Genomic DNA, 24,873 nt, shown 5'->3' with positions numbered 1-24,873 from the left:
TTCTATATCATTATCATTGCTAGGTTGAGCATCATCATGAACATTATCATTAACATTATCATTAACATTATCACTAGTTTTAGGTTCATTACCAGATTGTGTTCCAGCATCAGAAATAGAAATATCATTGGGACTCTCAGGTGGTTCAGCAATAGGTTCACTAGAAGCATGCAAAGTCCTATCATTTTTCTTTTTCTTCCTTTTAGAAGGACTAGGTGCATCTATATTATTTCTCTGAGAATCTTGCTCAATTCTCTTAGGGTGGCCTTTAGGATATAGAGGTTCCTGAGTCATTCTACCAGGTCTAGTAGCCACTCTAATAGCATAATCATTATTCTTACTATTTAATTCATTGAGCAAATCATTTTGAGCTTTAAGTACTTGTTCTACTTGAGTGGTAACCATAGAAGCATGTTTACTAATAAGTTTAAGTTCACCTTTGACATTAGCCATATAATCACCCAAGTGTTCAAGCATATTTGAATTGTATTTCAATTGTCTACCAAAATAAGCATTGAAGTCTTCTTGCTTAACCATAAATTTATCAAACTCATCTAAGCATGGGCTAGCAAAATTAGTAAATGGGATTTCAGCTTTATCATATCTATAGAGGGAATTTACCTTTACTACCTGTGTCAGGTTATCAATACCATGTATTTCTTCAATAGGTAATGGATTAAGATCATATGTTTCTTCAACAGGCGGTAAATTAAGACCGTGTATTTCTTCAATAGGAGGTAAATTCTTAACATCTTCAGCTTTTATTCCTTTTTCTTTCATAGATTTCTTTGCCTCTTGCATATCTTCAGGACTGAGAAATAGAACACCTCTTTTCTTCGGAGTTGGTTTAGGAATAGGCTCAGGAAGTGTCCAATTATTTTCATTTGTCAACATATTATTCAATAGAATTTCAGCTTCATCCGGTGTTCTTTCCCTGAAAACAGAACCAGCACAACTATCCAGGTAATCTCTGGAAGCGTCGGTTAGTCCATTATAAAAGAAATCAAGTATTTCATTCTTCTTAAGAGGATGATCAGGCAAAGCATTAAGTAATTGGAGAAGCCTCCCCCAAGCTTGTTGGAGACTCTCTTCTTCAATTTGCACAAAATTATATATATATATCCCTCAAAGCAGCTTGTTTCTTATGAGCAGGGAAATATTTAGCAGAGAAGTAATAAATCATATCCTGGGGAATACGCACACAACCAGGATCAAGAGAATTAAACCATATCTTAGCATCACCCTTTAATGAGAACGGGAATATTTTAAGGATATAAAAGTAACGATTTCTCTCATCATTAGTGAATAGGGTAGCTATATCATTTAATTTAGTAAGATTGCCACAACAGTTTTAGATACATAGCCATGAAAAGGATCAGATTCAACGAAAGTAATTATATCAGGATCAACAGAGAATTCATAATCATTATCAGTAACACAGATAGGTGAAGTAGCAAAAGCAGGGTCAGGTTTCATTCTAGCATTAAGAGATTGCTGCTTCCATTTAGTTAATAACGTCTTGAGCTCGTATCTATCTTTGCAAGCTAAAATAGCTAGAGCAGCTTCTTTTTGAAAAACATAACCCTCGAGAATAACAGGCAATTCATATTTATTAGGGGGGGAGTCTTCATCGTCACTTTCATCAATATTATCAGTTTCAATATTTTCATTCTCTCTAACCCTAGCAAGTTGTTCATCAAGAAATTCACCCAAGTGGCACAGTAGTATCAAGAATAGAAGTAGTCTCATCATAAGTATCATGCATAGCAGAACATGCGACATATCAAAACGAATAGCAGAAGCAGGTTTAGGTGTTGCAAGCTTACTCGAAACAGAAGGTGAATCAAGTACAGTGCTAGATGGCAGTTCCTTACCTCCCCTCGTAGTTGAGGGATAAATCTTGGTTTTTGGATCTCTCAAGTTCTTCATAATGATAAGAAGATATAAATCCCAAGTGACTCAAAGAATAGAGCAATGCTCCCCGGCAACGGCGCTAGAAAATAGTCTTGATAGCCCACAAGTATAGGGGATCGCAACAGTTTTCGAGGGTACAGTATTCCACCCAAATTTATTGATTTGACACAAGGGGAGCCAAACAATATTCTCAAGTATTAGCAGCTGAGTTGTCAGTTCAACCACACCTGGAAACTTAATATCTGCAGCAAAGTGTTTAGTAGCAAAGTAATATGATAGTAGTGGTAACGATAGCAAAAGTAATGTTTTTGGTATTTTGTAGTGATGATAGCAATAGCAACGGAAAAGTAAGTAAGCGAAGAACAATATATGGAAATCTCGTAGGCAATGGATCGGTGATAGAGAATTATGCCGGATGCGGTTCATCATGTAACAGTCACAACCTAGGGTGACACAGAACTAGCTCCAATTCATCAATGTAATGTAGGCATGTATTCCGAATATAGTCATACGTGCTTATGGAAAAGAACTTGCATGACATCTTTTGTCCTACCCTCCCGTGGCAGCGGGGTCCTAGTAGAAACTAAGGGATATTAAGGCCTCCTTTTAATAGAGTATCGGACCAAAGCATTAACACATAGTGAATACATGAACTCCTCAAACTACGGTCATCACCGGTAAGTATCCCGATTATTGTCACTTCGGGGTTAACGGATCATAACACATAATAGGTGACTATAGACTTGCAAGATAGGATCAAGAGCTCTCATATATTGATGAAAACATAATAGGTTAAGATCTGAAATCATGGCACTCGGGCCCTAGTGACAAGCATTAAGCATAGCAAAGTCATAGCAACATCAATCTCAGAACATAGTGGATACTAGGGATCAAACACTAACAAAACTAACTCGATTACATGATAAATTTCATCCAGCCCATCACCGTCCAGCAAGCCTACGATGGAATTACTCATGCACGGCGGTGAGCATCATGAAATTGGTGATGGAGGAAGGTTGGTGATGACGATGGAGACGGATTCCCCTCTCCGGGGTGCCGAACGGACTCGAGATCAGCCCTCCCGAGAGGTTTTAGGGCTTGGCGGCGGCTCCGTATCATAAAACACGATGAATCCTTCTCTCTTATTTTTTTCTCCCCGAAAGCAAATATATAGAGTTGGAGTTGAGGTCGGAGGAGCTCCATGGGGCCCACGAGGTAGGGGGCACGCCCCCCACCCTCGTGGCTAGGGTGTGGGCCCCTGGTCTTCATCTTTTGCAAGAATTTTTTATTATTTCCAAATAGACGTTCCGTGAAATTTCAGGTCATTCTGAGAACTTTTGTTTCTGCACATAAATAACACCATGGCAATTCTGCTGAAAACAGCGTCAATCCAGGTTAGTTCCATTCAAATCATGCAAGTTAGAGTCCAAAACAAGGGCAAAAGTGTTTGCAAAAGTAGATACGACGGAGACATATCATCCTCCGAGTCTTTGTTTGCAGCCTATTCATCAGGGCTAACTTGCCCATCTTCCTGATCGACTTGTTCATAGTTTGGCTCGACGGGGTTTTCTTGGTCTTCGGCATCATCCCGAGTGTTGTTGTCTCTCATGCCGGTATTGCTGTCTTTGATGCGGCGTGATTTAGAGCGGCGCCGTCGGTGTTTTTGTTGTATCTTGGGAGGTTTATCCCCTACTGGATTTTTCTCATTATCATTGTCACCCTCCTTAGGTGTATCCACCATGTACACGTCATACGAAGAGGTGGCCGTCCAGCGTCCGGTAAACGGTGGGTTTTCAGCTTGCTCCTCTCTAGCATCATCGTCCATACCGTTGATGTCTTCGGATCCGAAATCGAGCGTGTCAGTTAAGTGCTCTACTGTGGCGATGAAGTGGGTGGTGGGTGGGACGTAAAATTCCCCGCTCTCAGCCCCTAGTCCGGGCTGGGCATAGATCGGACGTTGCTCCTCCGTAATCACAAGGGATCGCATCAAGTCCACAGTCTCGCTTAAAGGCGAGGTTTGTTGAGGGAGAAAAGAGTCCGTGGAGTATGGCAGGAAGAGAATTCCTCCGCCGAGCTCACAAAATGCTGACTCCGAGAGTTCGGACCCAGTGTCTGCGGTAGAGTTCGGCTTGGTGATGGTCGCCGGCGACACTGCTTCCTCCGGCTCCCTTGTACTGGGCCTAGTGGCCGCAAATAGTCCGGCGGGTTTAGAAATCTCGTCTTCGGTCCTGGCGAGGCGCTCCGGCTCTAAGGCCAGAGCGGAGGCTGGGGTCGTGAATCCTTGGAAGATCAAGTCTCCTCGAACATCAGCAACATAATCAAGGTTTCCAAAACTAATCTGGAGACCTGGGGCGTAGCTGTCGATCTGCTCTAGATTGCCAAGCGAGTTGGCCCGCAGTGCGAAGCCACCGAATACGAAGATCTGGCCGGGAAGAAAAACCTCGCCCAGGCAGTATCGTTGCAGATGATGGATGGAGCCATCGAACCTTTTGGCGGCGACACAGTGGAAGTCTCAATGAAAGCACCAATGTCGGTGTCAAAACCGGCGGATCTCAGGTAGGGGGTCCCTAACTGTGCGTCTAAGGTTGATGGTAACAGGAGACAGGGGACTCGAAGTTTTACCTAGGTTTGGGCCCTCTTGATGGAGGTAATATCCTACATCCTGCTTGATTGATATTGGTGAGTATGGGGGTTACAAGAGTTGATCTACCACGAGATCGTAATGGCTAAAACCCTAGAAGTCTAGCCTGTATGATTATGATTGCCTCTACGGACTAAACCCTCTAGTTTATATAGACACTGGAGGGGACTAGGGTTGTACAAAGTCGGTTATAGAGAAAGGAATCTTCATATATGAATGCTAGGCTTGCCATCCATGCCAAGGAGAGTCCCATCCGGACACAGGAAAGAATCTTCTGTCTTGTGTCTTCATAGCCCATTAGTCCATCCCATATCCAACAGGTCGGACGCCCGAGGACCCCTTAATCCAGGACTCCCTCAAGGGGGTCTTCTATCAGGCGAGCTACGATGGCACAGAGGTGGCCATTGTAGCCGATTACCCCGGTCTCCTGCCGTCTTCCCACGTAAGTGCCCAGGGAGCATCTCCTCCAAAAGATCTTCCTCGTAATGCCTCACCCACCGCACTGTCTCGTGCTCCGAAGTGGAGGTGCTCGGCACGCCATGCTGCACCAGAGGCATCTCATAAGAGAGCGGCGCCTGCGCCGGGCGGGGCTTCAAAGAGGTAGGCAGATGACAACACGGCTGAGCCTTCATCAAAGAGGTATGGATTCAAATACACCCCCTAGCAGTCACATCGAACTGTGACATTGTCCGATGTGTTTTATCAGGAAGAGTGTTCGCCAGACTATGTCCGAGGATCCTGCCGATCGCGCCTCTACCAATCAGGTTCCAGACCCTGCCTCTAGGGCAGGGGCTGATACGGGAGTGATGCCGGATTGTCATCCTTCAGAGGATTCGGATGACATGTCCGTCAAGAACTCTGAAGTAGAGAGCTCCATGAATCATCGGCTATGGAGGGCCGCTCTTCGCGACCCCGGCTTTGCTGAAGAGGCGTTCAATGCCTTCAGCTCGGCTGATGCATGCATCCGAGCTGATCGGGATGGGCTTGCAAGAGCCACTGACTAGTATTTGAATGATATGTGGGTAAGTATGCATTGTATAGATCTGGTAACCATATACTAGTAGCCCCCGAGACATGAAGCAGTTGAAAGAACTGATTTAAGGATCATTGTATAATCAGGTACTCATGGAGAAGAACAACATGCTATCTCGGGAGCTGGAACAGTGCCGGACCCAGCTAACTATTATTACCGCCGAACTAGGGAAGTCCAAGGAGGCACCGACTGGTATTGTTCCCTTCTATCATGTAATCATGTGCCAATCGTGTTTATATGAATAAACATTGTTGTATTATATGATGGCAGGCTCGTTGGCTCAGATGTTAGAGAAGCTAAAGGCCCCACAAGCAAAGAAGGAACATGCCGAAAGGCAAGAGGCTGCTGGTCAACATGTACTAACACGGACCAGGGACGAAAAGAACAAGCTGCGGGATGCCAATACCCGGCTCGGCGAAGAGCTGAAGGATGTGCGGGCCCAACCAGCGGATGCTATAAAGGAGAACAAAAAGCTTTGAGGCGGCATATTCAGTATGCCTTTCAACTTATTGTCGTACAGTTTGCTGAGACGACTTTTGATAAGTTTATTCCTGTAGGTATTTTGACTAGGCGGCCCGAAGAAGAGGCATCCAGCTTCCAAGGCGATCTGTCACAAGAGTTGTCCCAAGTGTATGAGCGAGCATGGTAAGTGATGCAGAGCGTTGCCAAGGCTTTATGGCCATCCGCATCCCCTCCAGGAAGTATGGAGGAGCTGGTGAAGCTATTCAAGGGAGCTCGGCGCCGCTTCAGTTTATGGAAGATATCGGCTTGCCGGGAAGGCGCACGAGAGGCTTGGGCCATGGTGAAAACACGGTACACCTGACTTGATCCGAATCATATGGCCCGGGTCGGACCTCGGGGGTCGGATGGACAAGAGATTCCAGTGAGCTTGGTATATGACCAAGTAAAGATAGCCGCGAAGTTTTCACAATAGGACTGTAAACTAGACAGCCTGTTAGACGGTATAGAGGAAGAAGTTTTTGAGTCCAAGTGACTATGAAGTTCAATTGACAATTTTTTCCCTAGCCGAACTGTAAAACGATTGTCATGGCAGACCTTTTCGCTTCGACCTCTCGACCCAAAGGTGCGGAGTGTTTCCGAATACCGGACCATCAATAAATACCGAGGCATGCGTGGAAACCAGGCATAGGGGTCATAGTTGCTTGAACAGACAAGTTGTATTCGGCTAGCTATGTTATATTACTTATTGATTGTAAGAAACATATTCCGGAGAGAATAGTTCCGTTAAGGGTTCCTTTCCCTGGGTGAACATGCGTTAGTATGCATGCCCAAATTGTGATTCGAAAAATCGCAGTATACATAATATCTGGGGGTTCATAGTGCAACGAGGGTAAAACGTCTTTAGTCCGCCGACCGATTATTCCCTTAAGAACACTAGCTTTCGGCTTCACCCAGTCTGAGGTACAAGTCCGGATGACCCGCCTGTAACAATCGCAGAGGTGCTCCCTTTATGCCCTAGCCGAACTAACGGGAACGTAGGGCATAAGCACAGGAGCCAGGCAACCCAGCTTGGCAAAAACTTAAGTCATAAAGGTGCATATCATGGTGAAGAAAGGGTATACATGAGAAAAGGACATATATGTGGCGAGCTTGATGCTCGGAAAATGATAGTAAGCTTCTGTAAAAGAAGCCCCCGGGTGTTATGGGCGTATACATTTAAGGATGTGTACCTCATAAGTGTGTGGTCTAGCCGCACAAGAGCTATAAAGCTAAAGAAAAATATTTAAAGAGAGAGAAAATGAAAAGAGGAGCAAAAGAAAATGAACAATGAGTCTGGCTCTAGGCGTAGAATCTTCGGAGTCTGGCGGCATTCCACGGGTTCGGCTCTAACCGATTATCCGATGCATCATGCAGATGGTACGCACCTCCAGTGAGAACTTCATCTATAATGAAGGGACCTTCCCACTTGGGCTTGAGTTTGTCCTTTTTCATCTCTAGCAAGCGTAGAACGAGTTCACCAACATTGTAAGTCTTGGCCTGCACCTCTCTGCTTTGGTATCTGCGAGCTTGTTGTTGATAGAATACGGAACGGGCCTTTGCAACATCGTGCTCCTCCTCCAGGGTATCTAGACTGTCCTGCCAATCTAGCTCGGCTTCTCTCTCTTCGTACATGCGCACTCGAGGTGAGTCATGAATAATGTCGCAGGGCAAAACAGCCTCCACGCCGTACACCATGAAAAATGGTGTGTAACCGGTAGTGCGATTGGGCGTGGTCCGCAGCCCCCAGAGTACGGAGTCGAGCTCCTCGACCCAGTGTTTGTCTGACTCTTTTAAAGACCATACTAGTCTAGGCTTAATGCCGCTCATGATAAGACCATTAGCTCATTCGACTTGACCGTTCATTTGGGGGTGATAGACGGAGGCATAATCGAGCTTGATGCCCAGGTTAGCACACCATTTTTTCACTTCGTCGGCTGTAAAATTGGAGCCATTATCGGTGATGATGCTGTATGGGACACCATAACGGTGTACGGTGCCAGATATAAAGTCTATCACTGGTCCGGCTTTGGCCGTTTTAACTGGCTTGGCCTCTATCCACTTAGTGAATGTATCTACCATGACCAGTAGATATTTTTTCTTATGGCTTCCCCCTTTGAGGGGTCCGACCATATCAAGCCCCCAGACCGCGAAAGGCCAAGTAATAGGGATTGTTTGTAAGGTGGTAGGCGGCATATGGCTTTGATTGGTGAAAAGCTGGCAGCCCACACAATGTTGGACAAGGTCCTGTGCATTTTCCCGGGCCGTCGGCCAGAAGAAACCGGTACGGAAGGCCTTGCTTACAATAGCCCGGGCTGTGGCCTGGTGACCGCCAAGACCAGCATGGATTTCGGCCAAGAGTTGTCGTCCTTCTTCTTCGGAGATACATCTTTGAAGTATTCCAGTAGCACTCTTGTTGTAGAGCTCTCCTTCATGAACCTTGGAGGCTTTTGAGCGCCGAATGATGCATCGAGCCTCATTCTGGTCCTCGGGGAGCTCTCGCCAATTAAGGTAGGCCAAGAAGGGTTCGGTCCATGGGGAAATTACAACCATTATTAGGTGGGCCGATGGTGTTGTTTCGGTGGATGAGCCCCCGATGATATCAGAATTGTGTACGGATTCTTGGGGTATAACCGGATCCAGACTAGTGTTGCCGCTCTCATCCTACCACACCACGGATGGCTTGAAGAGCCTTTCCAAAAAGATGTTAGGCGGGACGGGGTCACGCTTGGCACCCATGCGAGCAAGGACATCCGCCGCTTGATTACTTTCTCGAGCCACATGATGAAACTCGAGTCCCTCGAACCGAGCCGATATTTTGAGTACGGCGTTATGATAGGCCACCATCTTTGGATCTTTAGCATCAAAGTCTCCGTTTATTTAGGATATTGCGAGGTTTGAATCCCCTCGCACCTCCAGGCGTTGTATGCCCATAGATACAGCCATCCGAAGACCGTGCAATAAGGCCTCGTATTCGGTTGCATTATTGGAGTCTGTGTATAATATTTGGAGTACATACTAGACTGTGTCTCCTATGGGGGACGTTAAGACAACGCCCGCTCCTAAACCCGCCAGCATTTTAGAGCCATTGAAGTGCATGACCCAGTTGGAATATGTACCGTACTCTTTAGGGAGTTCGGCCTCTGTCCATTCGGCGACGAAGTCAGCCAATACTTGGGATTTAATGGCTCGGCGTGGCTTGTATGTGATATCAAATGGCAAGAGCTCAATGGCCCACTTGGCAATCCGGCCTGTAGTGTCGCGGTTGGTTATTATGTCATTGAGTGGTACTTAGGAAGCCACCGTGATCGAGCACTCTTGGAGGTAGTGCCGTAGCTTCCGGGATGCCATGAAGACCGCATATGCTATCTTTTGGTAATGAGGGTACCGGGATTTGCATGGTGTGAAGATAGTGGATACATAGTATACCGATTTCTAAAGTGGGAATTTATGTCCGTCCTCCTCTCGTTTGACGACAATCACCGCACTCACCACCTGGTGTGTTGCAGAGATGTATAATAACATGGGTTCGCCGACATTCGGCGCGGACAGGATTGTGTTACTCGCTAAAAGAGCTTTTATTTCTTCCAGTCCGACCATTGCCGCGTCCGTCCACTCGAAGTGGTCGATGCATCGGAGTAGGCGGTATAGTGGCAATGCTTTTTCTCCTAATCTAGAGATAAAGCAGCTTAAAGCTGCCACACATCCGGCTAGTTTTTGGACCTGTTTAAGGTCTGTTGGTGTAGCCAATTGTGACAAAGCTCGGATTTTGGCTGGGTTTGCCACAATTCCTCTATTGGAAATAATGAAGCCCAGCAGCTTTCCAGCGGGAACGCCGAAGACACACTTTTCCGGATTGAGCCTAATGTCATATGCACGGAGGTTGTCAAATGTGAGACGCGGGTCGTCTACTAGTGACTCGACGTGCTTAGTTTTGATGATGATGTCATCCATATATGCTTCGACTATTTTGCCGATTTGTTTCTCCAGGCATGTTTCAATCATGTGTTGGTAGGTGGCGCCGGCATTTTTTAGCCCAAATGGCATAGTGTTGAAGCATAAAGGCCCGTATGGGGTAATGAACGATGTTGCGGCTTGGTCGGGTTCCTCCATTTTGATTTGATGGTATCTGGAGTATGCGTCGAGGAAACACAGTGATTCGTGTCCTGCGGTAGCGACAATGATCTGATCGATGCGGGGGAGGGGGAAGGGATCCTTAGGGCAGGCCTTGTTCAGGTCTTTGAAATCGACGCATAGGCACCGGGATTTATCCTTCTTTGGTACCATCACCAGGTTTGCTAGCTAGTTCAGATGTTTTATTTCTCTCTTGAAAACGGCCTCAATTAACTTGGCTAGTTCCTCCCACATAGCTTGTCGTTTGGGTTCAGAAAAGCGTCGCAGTGTTTGCTTGACCATCTTGTATCCCTTCAATATATTGAGGCTTTGTTCGGCCAACCTGCATGGGATTCCTGGCATGTCAGAAGCATGCCAGGAGAATATGTCCCAGTTCTCGCGCAGGAACGCGCGTAATGCAGCGTCGACTGTAGGGTCCAGTTGTGCCCCGATGGAGGCTGTCTTCTTGGGGGTCGTCGGGTGAACTTGAAATTTTACTATTTCATCTGCTGGTTTGAAGGAGGTGGATTTGGGCCGCTTATCGAGGATTACGTCGTCCCTATCCATGATGGAGCATTGTGCGGTCAATTCTTCTGCCGCAAGGGCCTCGGATAGTGCTCGAGGGCCAGGGGTGCGGTTTTGTTTTCAGCACGGAGTGCTATGTCCAGAGCATTGGCGAGAGTGATAATACCGTTAGGCCCAGGCATCTTGAGCTTTATATACCTGTAGTGAAGTATGGCTTAAAAGCACGTGAATGTGTCCCGCCCTAACAGGGCGTGATATCCACTGTTGGAAGGGGACACTTGGAAGGTTATCTCTTCGAACTGATAGTTCTCCGGCGTGCCGAATACCACGTCGAGCTTAATTTTTCCCGCGCATCTTGCTTCCCGACTGGGAATGATTCCTCGAAAGGTCATATCACTTTGCTCGATGCGGCTTCTGTCTATTTGCATTTTACTGAGTGTGTCCTCGTAAATGAGGTTCAATCTGCTGCCGCTGTCCATGATCACTTTAGTGAGTCAAAAGCCGTCCACAATTGGGTTGAGGACCAAGGCGGTCGGTTCCCGGACTGACCAGAATTTTGGTTCGTCATTGGCATTAAAAGTTATTGCCGTGTCATTCCAGGGATTTGTTGCTGTGACTTGGCAGACTTCAGCGAGGTCACGGAGTGTTCTCTTATGCCGATTGTTTGAAGCGAAAGTCTCGAAGACCGTTAATACTCTGAGGTCGTCGTCTTCTGGAAAGTGTGGCTCTGAGGTAATTTTGGTGAGGATATCCTTGCCTCTCTTGGCTACTTGCTGGAGTATCCAACAGGCTCTAAGGTTGTGGGTTGGTTCGGTATCTGCTGTCGTGTGTATTTTGCATGGCCTATCAAGCCATCCTTCAAGAACGGTGCCACGTCCCGTAACGGGTTTGATTTTGTTCCCTATGGGGTCGGGTGCCCCACGAGGGTGCATCCTTTTTGCCCATCAGGGAGGTGGCGTGAAGGTCGCTGGTTCCCAGCGAGCTGTCTGAGTTTTCCAGGCGCTTTCCATTGCGCAGTACTTCTATACTACGGTTGCCAAGTCATCGAAGTGTAGTATGCGATGGCGGTTGAGGGCGTTGAGGATTTCTTTGTCCGTCCAATTATTGCGGAATGCTGAAATTGCGTCCTCATCGTGGCAATCTTTAACCTTGTCCTTGACAAGGAGGAATCTGGCCCAGAAGTGATGGACTATTTCCTGAGGCTGCTGACGTACGTACATGAGGTCGCATATATCCGGGGGACCGGAATTGTTTGGCGGATATTTCTTGTGGTGGGTGGGTGGCATTAATGTTGGAAATATGCCCTAGAGGCAATAATAAAATGGTTATTATTATATTTCCTTGTTCATGATAATTGTCTATTGTTCATGCTATAATTGTGTTATCCGAAAATCGTAATACATGTGTGAATACATAGACCACAACATGTCCCTAGTGAGCCTCTAGTTGACTAGCTCGTTGATCAATAGATGGTTACAGTTTCCTGACCATGGACATTGGATGTCATTGATAACAGGATCACATCATTAGGAGAATGATGTAATGGACAAGACCCAATCCTAAGCATAGCAAAAGATCGTGTAGTTCGTCTGCTAAAACTTTTCTAATGTCAAGTATCTTTTCCTTAGACCATGAGATTGTGCAACTCCCGGATGCTGTAGGAATGCTTTGGGTGTGCCAAATGTCACAAAGTAACTGGTGGCTATAAAGGTGCACTACGGGTATCTCCGAAAGTGTCTGTTGGGTTGGCACGAATTGAGACTGGGATTTGTCACTCCGTATGACGGAGAGGTATCTCTGGGCCCAGTCGGTAATGCATCATCATAATGAGCTCAATGTGTCTAATTAGTTAGTCACGGGATCATGCATTACGGAACGAGTAAAGTGACTTGGCGGTAACAAGATTAAACAAAGTATTGGGATACCGACGATCGAATCTCGGGCAAGTAACGTACTGATTGACAAAGGGAATTGTATACGGGATTGATTGAATCCTCGACATCGTGGTTCATCCGATGAGATCATAGTGGAACATGTGGGAGTCAACATGGGTATCCAGATCCCGCTGTTAGTTATTGATCGGAGAGATGTCTCAGTCATGTCTACATGCCTCCCGAACCCGTAGGGTCTACACACTTAAGGTTCGATGATGCTAGGGTTATAGGGAAAGTTTGTACGTGGTTACCGAATGTTGTTCGGAGTCCAGGATAAGATCCCGGACGTCACGAGGAGTTCCGGAATGGTCCGGAGGGAAAGAGTTATATATAGGAAGTGAGGTTTTGACCACCGGAAGTATTTCGGGTGTCACCGGTAATGTACCGGGACCATCAAAAGGGTTCCGAGGGTCCACCGGGAGGGGCCACCAGCCCCGGGGGCTTGCATGGGCCAAGAGTAGGAAGGGACCAGCCCCTGAGTGGGCTGGTGCGCCTCCCACCAAGGCCCAAGGCGCAGCTAGGAGGAGAAGGGGGAAACCCTAGGTGTAGATGGGCCTAAAGGCCCACCCTAGGGCGCCCCCCTCTTCCCCTCTTGGCCACCCCCTCCAATCCCATCTAGGGCTGCCACACCCCTATGGTGGGAACCCTAGAGGGGGCGCAGCCACCTCCTATATATAGTGGGGGTTTTGGGCCTGCCAAGGACACGAATCTCTCTCTCCCTCGGCGCAGCCCTACCTCTCCACATCCTCATCCTTCGTAGTGCTTGGCGAAGCCCTGCTGGAAACCATGCTGCTCCACCACCACCATGTCGTCGTGCTACTGCTGGAGTTGTCTTCCCCAACCTCTCCTTCCTCCTTGCTGGATCAAGGCGCGGGAGACGTCACCGGGCTGCAGGTGTGTTGAACACGGAGGCGCCGTTGTTCGGCACTTAGATCGGAATCGACCGCGATCTGAATCGCTGCATGTATGACTCCTCCAACCGCGTTCTTGCAATGCTTCCGCATCGCGATCTTCAAGGGTATGAAGATACACTCCCCTCTCTCTCGTTACTAGTCTCTCCATAGATTGATCTTGGTGATGCGTAGAAATTTTTTAATTTCTGCAACGATCCCCAAAAGTGGCATCATGAGCTAGGTCTATGAGTAGTTTCTATGCATGAGTAGAACACAAGATGCCGTGGGTGTCGATTATGTCAATTTACTTGCCGTTAATAGTCTTATCTTGATTCGGCGGCATTGTGGGATGAAGCGGCCCGGACCGACCTTACACGTACGCTTACGTGAGACAGGTTCCACCGACTAACATGCACTAGTTGCATAAGGTGGCTAGCGGGTGTCTGTCTCTCCCACTTTAGTCGGATCGGATTCGATGAAAAGGGTCCTTATGAAGGGTAAATAGAAATTGGCATATTACGTTGTGGTTTTGGCGTAGGTAAGAAACGTTCATGCTAGAAACCTATAGCAGCCACGTAAAAACTTGCAACAACAATTAGAGGACATCTAATTTGTTCTTGCAGCATATGCCGTGTGATGTGATATGGCCAAAAGGATGTGATGAATGATATATGTGATGTATGAGATTGATCATTTTCTTGTAATAGGAATCACGACTTGCATGTCAATGAGTATGACAACCGGCAGGAGCCATAGGAGTCGTCTTAATTTATTTATGACCTGCGTGTCAATGAATACGCCATGTAATTACTTTACTTTATTGCTAACCGTTAGCCATAGTAGTAGAAGTAATAGTTGGCAAGACAACTTCATGAAGACATGATGATGGAGATCATGATGATGGAGATCATGGTGTCATGCCGGTGACGATGATGATCATGGCGCCCCGAAGATGGAGATCAAAAGGAGCAAAATGATATTGGCCATATCATGTCACTATTTGATTGCATGTGATGTTTATCATGTTTTTACATCTTATTTTCTTAGAACGACGGTAGCTTAAATAAGATGATCCCTCGCTAAAATTTCAAGAAAGTGTTCCCCTAACTGTGCACCATTGCGAAGGTTCGTTGTTTCGAAGCACCACGTGATGATCGGGTGTGATAGATTCTAACGTCCGAATACAACGGGTGTAAGCCAGATTTACACATGCAAAACACTTAGGTTGACTTGACGAGCCTAGCATGTACAGACATGGCCTCGGAACACGAGAGACCGAAAAGTCAAACATGAGTCGTATAGTAGATACGATCAAATGGAGATGTTCACCGTTGATGACTAGTCCGTCTCACGTGATGATTGGACACGGCCTAGTCGATTCGGGTCATGTATCACTTAGATGACTAGAGGGATGTCTGCCTGAGTGGGAGTTCATGAAATAATTTGATTAGGTGAACTTAATTATCATGTCATAGTCTAAAATCTTTGCAATATGTCTTGTAGATCAAATGGTCCACGCTAATGTTGCCCTCAACTTCAATGCGTTCCTAGAGAAAACCAAGCTGAAAGACGATGGTAGCAACTATATGGACTGGGTTCGTAACTTGAGGATCATCCTCATAGCTGCCAAGAAAGCATATGTCCTTGAAGCACCGCTAGGTGAAGCGCCCATTTTCCTAGCAACTCAAGAAGTTATGAACGCCTGGCAGCCGCGTAGTGATGATTACTCCTTGGTTCAGTGCGGCATGCTTTACATCTTGGAACCGGGGCTCCAAAAGCGTTTTGAGCAACACAGAGCATATGAGATGTTCCAAGAGCTGAAAATGGTTTCCAAGCTCATGCTCGGGTCGAGAGATATGAAGTCTCCGACAAGTTCTATAGTTGTAAGATGGAGGAGAATAGTTCTGTCAGCGAGCACATACTCAAAATGTATGGGTTGCACAACCGCTTGTCTCAGCTGGGAGTTAATCTCCCGGATGACGCGGTCGTTGACAGAATCCTTCATTCGCTCCCACCTAGCTACAAGAGCTTTTTGATGAATTTCAATATGCAGGGGATGGAGAAAACCATTCCTGGGGTATATTCAATGCTGAAATCAGCGGAGGTGGAGATCAAAAAGGAACATCAAGTGTTGATGGTCAATAAAACCACTAGTTTCGAGAAAGGCAAGGGTAAGAAGAACTTCAAGAAGGACGGAAAGGGAGTTGCCACGCCTGGTAAGCCAGTTGCCGGGAAGAAGCAAAAGCATGGACCCAAGCCTGAGACTGAGTGCTCTTATTGGAAGGGAAACAGTCACTGGAAGCGGAACTGCCCCAAGTACTTAGCGGATAAGAAGGCCGGCAATACCAAAGGTATATATGATATACATGTTATTGATGTGTACCTTACCAGCACTCGTAGTAGCTCCTGGGTATTTGATACCGGTGCGGTTGCTCATATTTGTAACTCAAAACAGGAGCTGTGGAATAAGCGGAGACTGGCGAAGGATGAGGTGACGATGCGCGTCGGGAATGGTTCCAAGGTCGATGTGATCGCCGTCGGCATGCTACCTCTACATTTACCTACGGGATTAGTTTTAAACCTCAATAATTGTTATTTAGTGCCAGCTTTAAGCATGAACATTGTATCTAGATCTCATTTAATGCGAGATGGCTACTCATTTAAATATGAGAATAATGGTTGTTCTATTTATATGAGAGATATGTTTTATGGTCATGCCCCGCTGGTCAATGGTTTATTCTTATTGAATCTCGAACGTAATGTTACACATATTCATAGTGTGAATGCCAAAAGATGTAAGGTTGATAATGATAGTCCCACATACTTGTGGCACTGTCGCCTTGGTCACATTGGTGTCAAACGCATGAAGAAACTCCATGCAGATGGACTTTTGGAGTCTCTTGATTATGAATCATTTGACACGTGCGAACCATGCCTCATGGGCAAAATGACCAAGACTCCGTTCTCTGGAACAATGGAGCGGGCAACCAACTTATTGGAAATCATACATACTGATGTGTGCGGTCCAATGAATGTTGAGGCTCGCGGTGGCTATCGTTATGTTCTCACCCTCACAGATGACTTGAGTAGATATGGGTATGTCTACTTAATGAAACACAAGTCTAAGACCTTCGAAAAGTTCAAGGAATTTCAGAATGAGGTAGAGAATCAACGTGACAGGAAAATAAAGTTCTTACGATCAGATCGTGGGGGACAATATTTGAGTCATGAATTTAGCATGCACTTAAGGAAATGTGGAATTTTTTCACAACTCACGCTGCCTAGAACACCTCAGCGTAATGGTGTGTCCGAACATCGTAATCAAACTCTATTGGATATGGTGTGATCTATGATGTCTCTTACCGATCTGCCGCTATCATTTTGGGGTTATGCTTTAGAGACTGCCGCATTCACTTTAAATAGGGCTCCGTCGAAATCCGTTGAGACGACACCGTATGAATTATGGTTTGGGAAGAAACCTAAGCTGTCGTTTCTGAAAGTTTGGGGATGCGATGCTTATGTCAAGAAACTTCAACCTAAAAAGCTCGAACCCAAGTCAGAAAAATGTGTCTTCATAGGATACCCTAAGGAAACTATTGGGTATACCTTCTACCACAGATCCGAAGGCAAGGTCTTTGTTGCCAAGAATGGTTCCTTTCTGGAGAAAGAGTTTCTCGAAAGAAGTAAGTGGGAGGAAAGTAGAACTTGATGAGGTACTGCCTCTTGAACCGGAGAGTGGCGCAGCTCACGAAGATGTTTCTGTGGTGCCTGCACCGACTAGAGAGGAAGTTAATGATGATGATCATGAAACTTCGGATCAAGCTGCTACTGAACTTCATAGGTCCACAAGGACACGTTCCGCACCAGAGTGGTATGGCAACCCTGTCCTGGAAATCATGTTGTTAGACAATGGTGTACCTTCGAACTATGAAGAAGCGATGGTGGGCCCGGATTCCAACAAATGGCTTGAAGCCATGAAATCCAAGAAAGGATCCATGTATGAAAATGAAGTATGGACTTTGATAGACTTGCCCGATGATCGGCGAGCCATAGAAAACAAATGGATCTTTAAGAAGAAGACAGACGCGGATGGTAATGTGACCATCTATAAGGCTTGGCTTGTCGCAAAGGGTTACCGACAAGTTCAAGGGGTTGACTACGATGAGACCTTCTCACCCGTAGTGAAGCTGAAGTCCGTCCGAATCATGTTAGCAATTGTCGCATTCTATGATTATGAGATATGGCAGATGGACGTCAAAACGGCATTGCTTAATGGTTTCCTTAAGGAAGAATTGTATATGATGCAGACGTAAGGTTTTGTCAATCCAAAGAATGCTGACAGGGTATGCAAGCTCCAGCGCTCAATCTATGGGCTATTGCAAGCATCTCGGAGTTGGAACATTTGCTTTGATGAGATGATCAAAGCGTTTGGGTTTACCCAGACTTATGGAAAAGCCTGTGTTTACAAGAAAGTGAGTGGGAGCTCTGTAGCATTTCTCATATTATATGTGGATGACATACTATTGATGCGAAATGATATAGAATTCTTGGAAAGCATAAAGGCATACTTGAATAAGTGTTTTTCAATGAAGGACCTTGGAGAAGCTGCTTACATATTAGGCATCAAGATCTATAGAGATAGATCGAGACGCCTCATTGGTCTTTCACAAAGCACATACCTAGAAAAGATATTGAAGAAGTTCAATATGGATCAGTCCAAGAAGGGGTTCTTGCCTGTATTGCAAGGTGTGAGATTAAGCACGGCTCAATGCCCGACCACGGCAGAAGATAGAGAAAAGATGAGTGTCATCCCCTATGCCTCGACCATAGGGTCTATTATGTATGCCATGCTATGTACCAGACCTGATGTGAACCTTGTTGTAAGTTTGGTAGGAAGGTACCAAAGTAATCCCGGCATGGAACACTGGAGGGCGGTCAAGAATATCCTGAAGTACCTGAAAAGGACTAAGGATATGTTTCTCATTTATGGAGGTGACAAAGAGCTCGTCGTAAAGGGTTACATTGATGCTAGCTTCGACACAGATCTGGATGACTCCAAGTCACAAACCGGATAGGTGTATATTTTGAATGGCGGGGCAGTCAGCTGGTGCAGTTGCAAGCAAAGCGTCGTGACGGGATCTACATGTCAACGGAGTAAATGGCAGCCTCGGAGGAAGCACATGAAACAATCTGGATGAAGGATTTCATTACCGACCTAGGAGTTATTCCCAATGCGTCGGGCCCGATGACTCTCTTCTGTGACAACACTGGAGCTATTGCCCTTGCCAAGGAGCCCAGGTTTCACAAGAAGACCAGGCATATCAAGTGTCGCTTCAACTCCATTCGTGAAAATGTTCAAGATGGAGACATAGATATTTGTAAAGTGCATACGGACCTGAATGTCGCAGATCCATTGACTAGACCTCTTCCAAGAGCAAAACATGATCAACACCAGAACTCTATGGGTGTTCGATTCATCACAATGTAACTAGATTATTGACTCTAGTGAAAGTGGGAGACTGTTGGAAATATGCCCTAGAGGCAATAATAAGATGGTTATTATTATATTTACTTGTTCATGATAATTTTCTATTGTTCATGCTATAACTGTGTTATCCGGAAATCGTAATACATGTGTGAATACATAGACCACAACATGTCCCTAGTGAGCCTCTAGTTGACTAGCTCGTTGATCAATAGATGGTTACGGTTTCCTGACCATGGACATTGGATGTCATTGATAACGGGATCACATCATTAGGAGAATGATGTAATGGACAAGACCCAATCCTAAGCATAGCACAAGATCATGTAGTTTGTCTGTTAAAGCTTTTCTAATGTCAAGTATCTTTTACTTAGACCATGATATTGTGCAACTCCCGAATACTGTAGGAATGCTTTGGGTGTCCCAAATGTCACAACTTAACTGGGTGGCTATAAAGGTGCAGTACGGGTATCTCTGAAAGTGTCTATTGGGTTGGCACGAATCGAGACTGGGATTTGTCACTCTGTATGACGGAGAGGTATCTCTGGGCCCACTCGGTAATGCATCATCATAATGAGCTCAATGTGTCTAAGCAGTTATGTCGTGGAAATGTCACGGCAGATGTCCTAGCAAAAGGACTTAGTCGTAGGGCCATCGCAACTAGGAAGCTTAAAGGGGTTAATTGGGACCAAGGACACGAGAGGTTTTATACTAGTTCGGCCCCCTTACAATGAAGGTAAAAGCCTACATCTAGTTGTGTTGGATATTGCTAGGGTTTCGATTACCAAGAGGCTAGTTCGTCGTCTTGGTTATCGATCTCTTGTTTCTTGCCCTAAGCCGCCACCGGGTCGTCCCCTTATATACATGGGTTTACGCCTGGTGGCCTACAGAGTCCCGGCCGGCTCATAAATCGTGTCCGGCTCGGTGACTTCTTTTACATGCCTTTCTTTACATGTCTTTCCTTATATATGGCGGTTTATAATATTGGGCCTTAAGCCGCCTCTAGGCCTTTAGGCCTTCTATAAGATTTGATAAACTATCGTCTTGAATGTTTACTGGGCTTCCTTTGTAACCCGCCATTGAGGCTGACCCGGCCCCTCCTGGGCGGGTCATAACTGATAGCTATATCCCCAACATTAGGCCCCAGGTTGACTTTGAACTTTGTTCTTTGTCAATCTTCAACACTTGGACAAAATCCATCTTCTTATCCTCGCAGAAGTTTTTGTAACCCGCCATGACGTCATCTCTTGAAAACACAAAAAACTTTTATGACGTCATCCCTCAACGGATCTTCATCTTTAATGCCTCCCGAGAATCGAGGCATCTGTTTGGTTGGATAATCATCATTTGGGTCTTCCTCAATTTTCGCGCCTGTCTGTTCAACTTTTCCCTTATAAATAGGCACGCCTCGACCTTTTCTCATTCTTCTCTCCTCTTCATCTCCTTCCTCTCGCAACCCTCCTGTCGCTCGAGCTCCACCGCCGCCGCAGCGCTCCTCATCGTCCTCAAGCTCGGCTGCTACATCACCCTGACTATCTAGAGAACGGCGACGATCCTCCGCAGCAACTCCGCACCCGTAAGCTCTCACCTTCTCACCCCCATAGATCTGCATTAGGGTTCATGAGGTTTCCTTCTTGTGTTCTTCGCTGTTCGTCGTAGATTTTTTGCAACTTCTTTTACCGCACCCTCCTTAAGTGCAGAACGTAAGCGATGGCTGTTTCTCATCCATTTTAGATGTTAGTAGATCCCCTTCCTTTGCACAGATGTCTTCTTATGGCTGATGAACTCATCTGAGCTATATTTTTAGGTCTAGAAAGTTTCTCATTTTGAACGGCCATTTGATCCATAGTAATATCCAGAAGTTAAGAAACCTGTTTGTCTCTATACTTAATCAATTCTGCCGCTAGTATTCCTCAAATGTCTGTAGTCATGGCGGCTTACTGTGTCGGCTTACTTTTCCTTATATGACATTAGACCTTAATTAAGCCGCCATTACTCCTCTGTATCATCCTATACTTTCATCATATTTGTTGAATTGAACCGGCATGTTACCTTCCTTTCAGTGCGTTTCTGAACACCATGCCGTCCAAACCGCCGACTGTCTACAATTGGGTTCCTCAACCGTAACTGAGGAACGTTTGAAGGAGTTATTCTCCATAGGATTTTTGCCAGGAAAAAATTCCATGTATTATCGTGCACCTGACCCGGAGGAAGAACGGCCCAATCCAAAATATGGTGAATTCATTGTCTTTATTGACCACATGAACCGTGGCTTTTCACCGCCCGGCTCAAAGTTCTTCAGAGATGTCCTCCATTTTTTCAAACTCCACCCTCAAGATATCGGGCCCAATTCCATATCCAATATCTGCAACTTCCAAGTGCTGTGTGAGGTGTACCTTTAGGAAGAGCCGACCATGGAACTGTGCAGAACGAGTGCACCAACATCCTTAGCTTGGAACTTGGAGGCATCTCAATTCAGCGTCTGCAGGGCGCTGTCTTCCCCCTCATAGTCTTGCTGAGTCATCCAAAAGACTGGAATCAGACTTGGTTCTATTATCAAGACACTTCACCAGCAAACGAAAAGCCACTGTCGGGTTATCGCGTCGAGCGTCTTGACTCAAAATTCACGCTCCCAGACAAGCTTACTGCTGCCGAACGCAAGAAGTTGATCCCATCAATAAAAAGGATTAACGCCTTATTAGGGAACGGCTTAACCGGATTTGACCTGACCCGCTGCTGGATCTCATGGCGGGTTATCCCTCTAAGCCGTCGATCGAAATTGATGTACGAGTATGGTGGAGGCCCAGATGACTCTCTTCGTCACAGCTCCATTCAACTAACGGAAGAAGATATTGTTTCAATGTCAACTCTTCTGGTGAACGGAAAATACGAAGACTGTAGTACCGTCGGGTTAAACCCCTTCTGCAAGCTTAATCCGGTGCCAGAAGTAAGGAAACTCTGATCTCTCTCCTTTGTATTTTTCCCAGCCGTATTGTTAAATACTTGCCTGACCTTTCATCTTGTTTTTACCTGTTTGCAAGCCAAATCTGATTTCTGGAAAGTTAAATATGACCACGAAGCTGGCAAGAAAGCGAGAGTTGCCGCCATAAATGCCAAGAAGACGACCCGGAGGTCTAAAAAGAAGAAGAAGAAGAACACCGTTGAAGACATGATGAAGCTTGATGATACTTCTGAATCGGAGGTAGCCCTTGACTCCCTTGGCCAACTTTTTAATAATCTTATTAACACTGATCATTACCAGGACGACACTGGGGCCAGTCAGGCTGTGGAAGAAGAGGTAACTATTTCCTCCGACTCAGGCCATTTGCCAAGACAGAAACTTCGAGTCGTAACCCGGAAAGTAAGGTTTTCACACCCTTTAGCTTATCTGGACCCTCATTTTCTTTTGAAAAATCAGCAACATGAAAGCCCCCGTCAGGCCCGGAATGATGATGAACCGCCTGTTGTTCTTCAACAAACTCCCCAAAAGCACCGGAATGAGGTTTACTTATTTGTTTTTGACTCTCTATTTAATGGATCATTTCCCTTGCATTACTTAACTTTACTTTATATTTGCAGGAGGTGTCTCACTCTTCTGGCGACTCGTCTCAGACCAAATTTCCGGCCTTCAAGACTACCCCTGGGTAAGGAAAAACCCTCTTTCCTCCGTGTTTTTCAAGATGTATCTTTATACTAACAGTCTCATCATATTTCTCTCAGCGGTCAAGCTAAATCCAAGAAGGCAAAGGCAACTAAGCCGGTGGAAGACCCGCCAGTTCCTGTCCCTGAACAAGCCATGCCATCTTCTCCTCCATTAACTGATACTCCAGAAGACCCGCCTGTCAATGCAGAAGCAAATCCTCCTGAGCCATCGTTTGATGAAACCACCGTTAATCCTTCTGCCACTGGTCCATCCAGCTCGGCTAACCCACCATCACGGTCTTCTCAAGACGTTCTGATCACTGGGAGCTGCTTCGTTAAGCCAGGGAATCCCACTATGTTGGCTCGTCATACTGTGAAACAAGAGGCGCTGGAGCGACAAAAAGTGTGTTTTGATATTTCGCATTATGACCATCTGAATGCCAATGATATATTATCCGGCTATCTCAGCCATGTGCACTCAAGCCGTAACTCGGAGATTGAAATGGTCAAGCAGCTGCAGCTGAAGTACGAGGTACGTTCTTCCAACTTACCTTCTGCCAGCCCCCAAGTCTTCAGATTATGAGAAAACCGGAATGATCTGTAGACTTTATGATAGGCTTAGACTTTACCTTTAAATTTTTTTGGAGTTTAATAAAATAGAACAAAGCTTCACCTGTAGTCCCCAAGGGCTGGTTCATTTGACCGTAAATGAGCCGGTTCTTTGATTTTTATAACTATCTTGTACTGAATCCAACAAATACTGTAATCCGGCTTAACCTTGAGAAACTTTGCTGAATACCATACATTAGCCCCCAAGTGCCAAGTGCTGTTACTTTGTAAAGTATTTGGGACTTGAAGTATTTTAGAGTCATAAAAAATTGATTTGGCATACATTAGCCCCCAAGTGTCAAGTGGTTTTGCAATGCAAAGGCGCTCGAGACTTGAATCTTGAATCTTTAAACTTTAATTGAAATCTTGACTCGGCTGGGTATGTTTTGCAGAATGCCTTATGTGAAGTGAGCTCTCAATTAACTGATGCGAAGACCCAGCTGGCGGATCAGGAGGCAGAAATCAAATCTGCTGACTCCAAACTACAATTGAGTCTTGCTGAGACGGAAAATTTGAAAACCATCTTGACTTTCAAGAAGAAAAACTGGGCTGAAGAAAAAAAAACTCTGTTAACACAATGCGCTGAGAAAGCTGAGGCAGCCCTTGAAGAGGTTACAACAGAGCTGACCGGATTAAAGGACTGGGTGTCTCAAATGGTGGCCGCCATATTTGGTAAGCCATCTGTATTTGATATTGTGTATTTTCTGTTGATCCAAAATATGAACCGCCAGCTGACTCTTTGTTTACAAAATATGTGCAGGCCCACGAAGCAAGAATCTGAGCCAAGAAAATGCGATTAAACTGAAGGCGATGTATAGCTTAGTGGAGCAATTGTATATTGGCACTCAATGGGCACTTGCTGCTATCTCTCCTGTTAATCGAGGACCCAACCGGCTTAGCGACGTCTTAAAAAAGCTGTCAATCTTACCCGCTAGGTTCCAAGAAGTGAAGCGCTCATGTGCCAGAGCCGGAGCTTTGACTGCCCTAAGCCGCTCCAAGGCTTGGGTGCTAGATCTAGAACCGGCGAACGTAGCCCGAGGGTATCCTACCATGAAGGAAGACGGATCTCCCTTTGACCAAGATGACTTCGTGGCTTGCGTGCGCGGCGTTCGACCGCAGGCAACTATTCTTGGAGAAGAAACCAATATCGACAAGTATTAGCCAGGTTTTGACTTGGATAATAAGAAGATGGCGACTCCCTCCTACAAAGTGACCGATTTAATCCCGTCTGTTTGTGAACATACATTTGCCCCGGAAGTTGATCCGGCCGGCCTGATTGATGAAGAAGCAGAATTTATTGCTCTGAACGGCTTTGATTGGTCAAAGCCCACCTTCCAATCAGCAGAGGGCGGTGAACCGGCGAGGGAGGAGTGATGACCATCTTCATGGGCTTGTAAAAGTCTTGTAATAGATTAGTTTTTGAAAACACTGCATGTTCTGCATATGCCATCGCACATAAGACACCGTGTGTTACTCTGTGCTTTTCTGATGTTAATATATGCATCACTTTTATGGTTGTCCCTGCAATACTTCAACTCTGTTCCTATAGATAAAAAGGAGACAGCTGGCTTGGCGGCTTAGTACCA

The sequence above is a fragment of the Triticum urartu genome, chromosome 5 (assembly GCF_003073215.2).
Source record: "Triticum urartu cultivar G1812 chromosome 5, Tu2.1, whole genome shotgun sequence".
Lineage (NCBI taxonomy): Eukaryota > Viridiplantae > Streptophyta > Magnoliopsida > Poales > Poaceae > Triticum > Triticum urartu.
The sequence above is the reverse complement of the archived record's forward strand: the minus strand, read 5'-3'. Positions refer to the sequence as shown.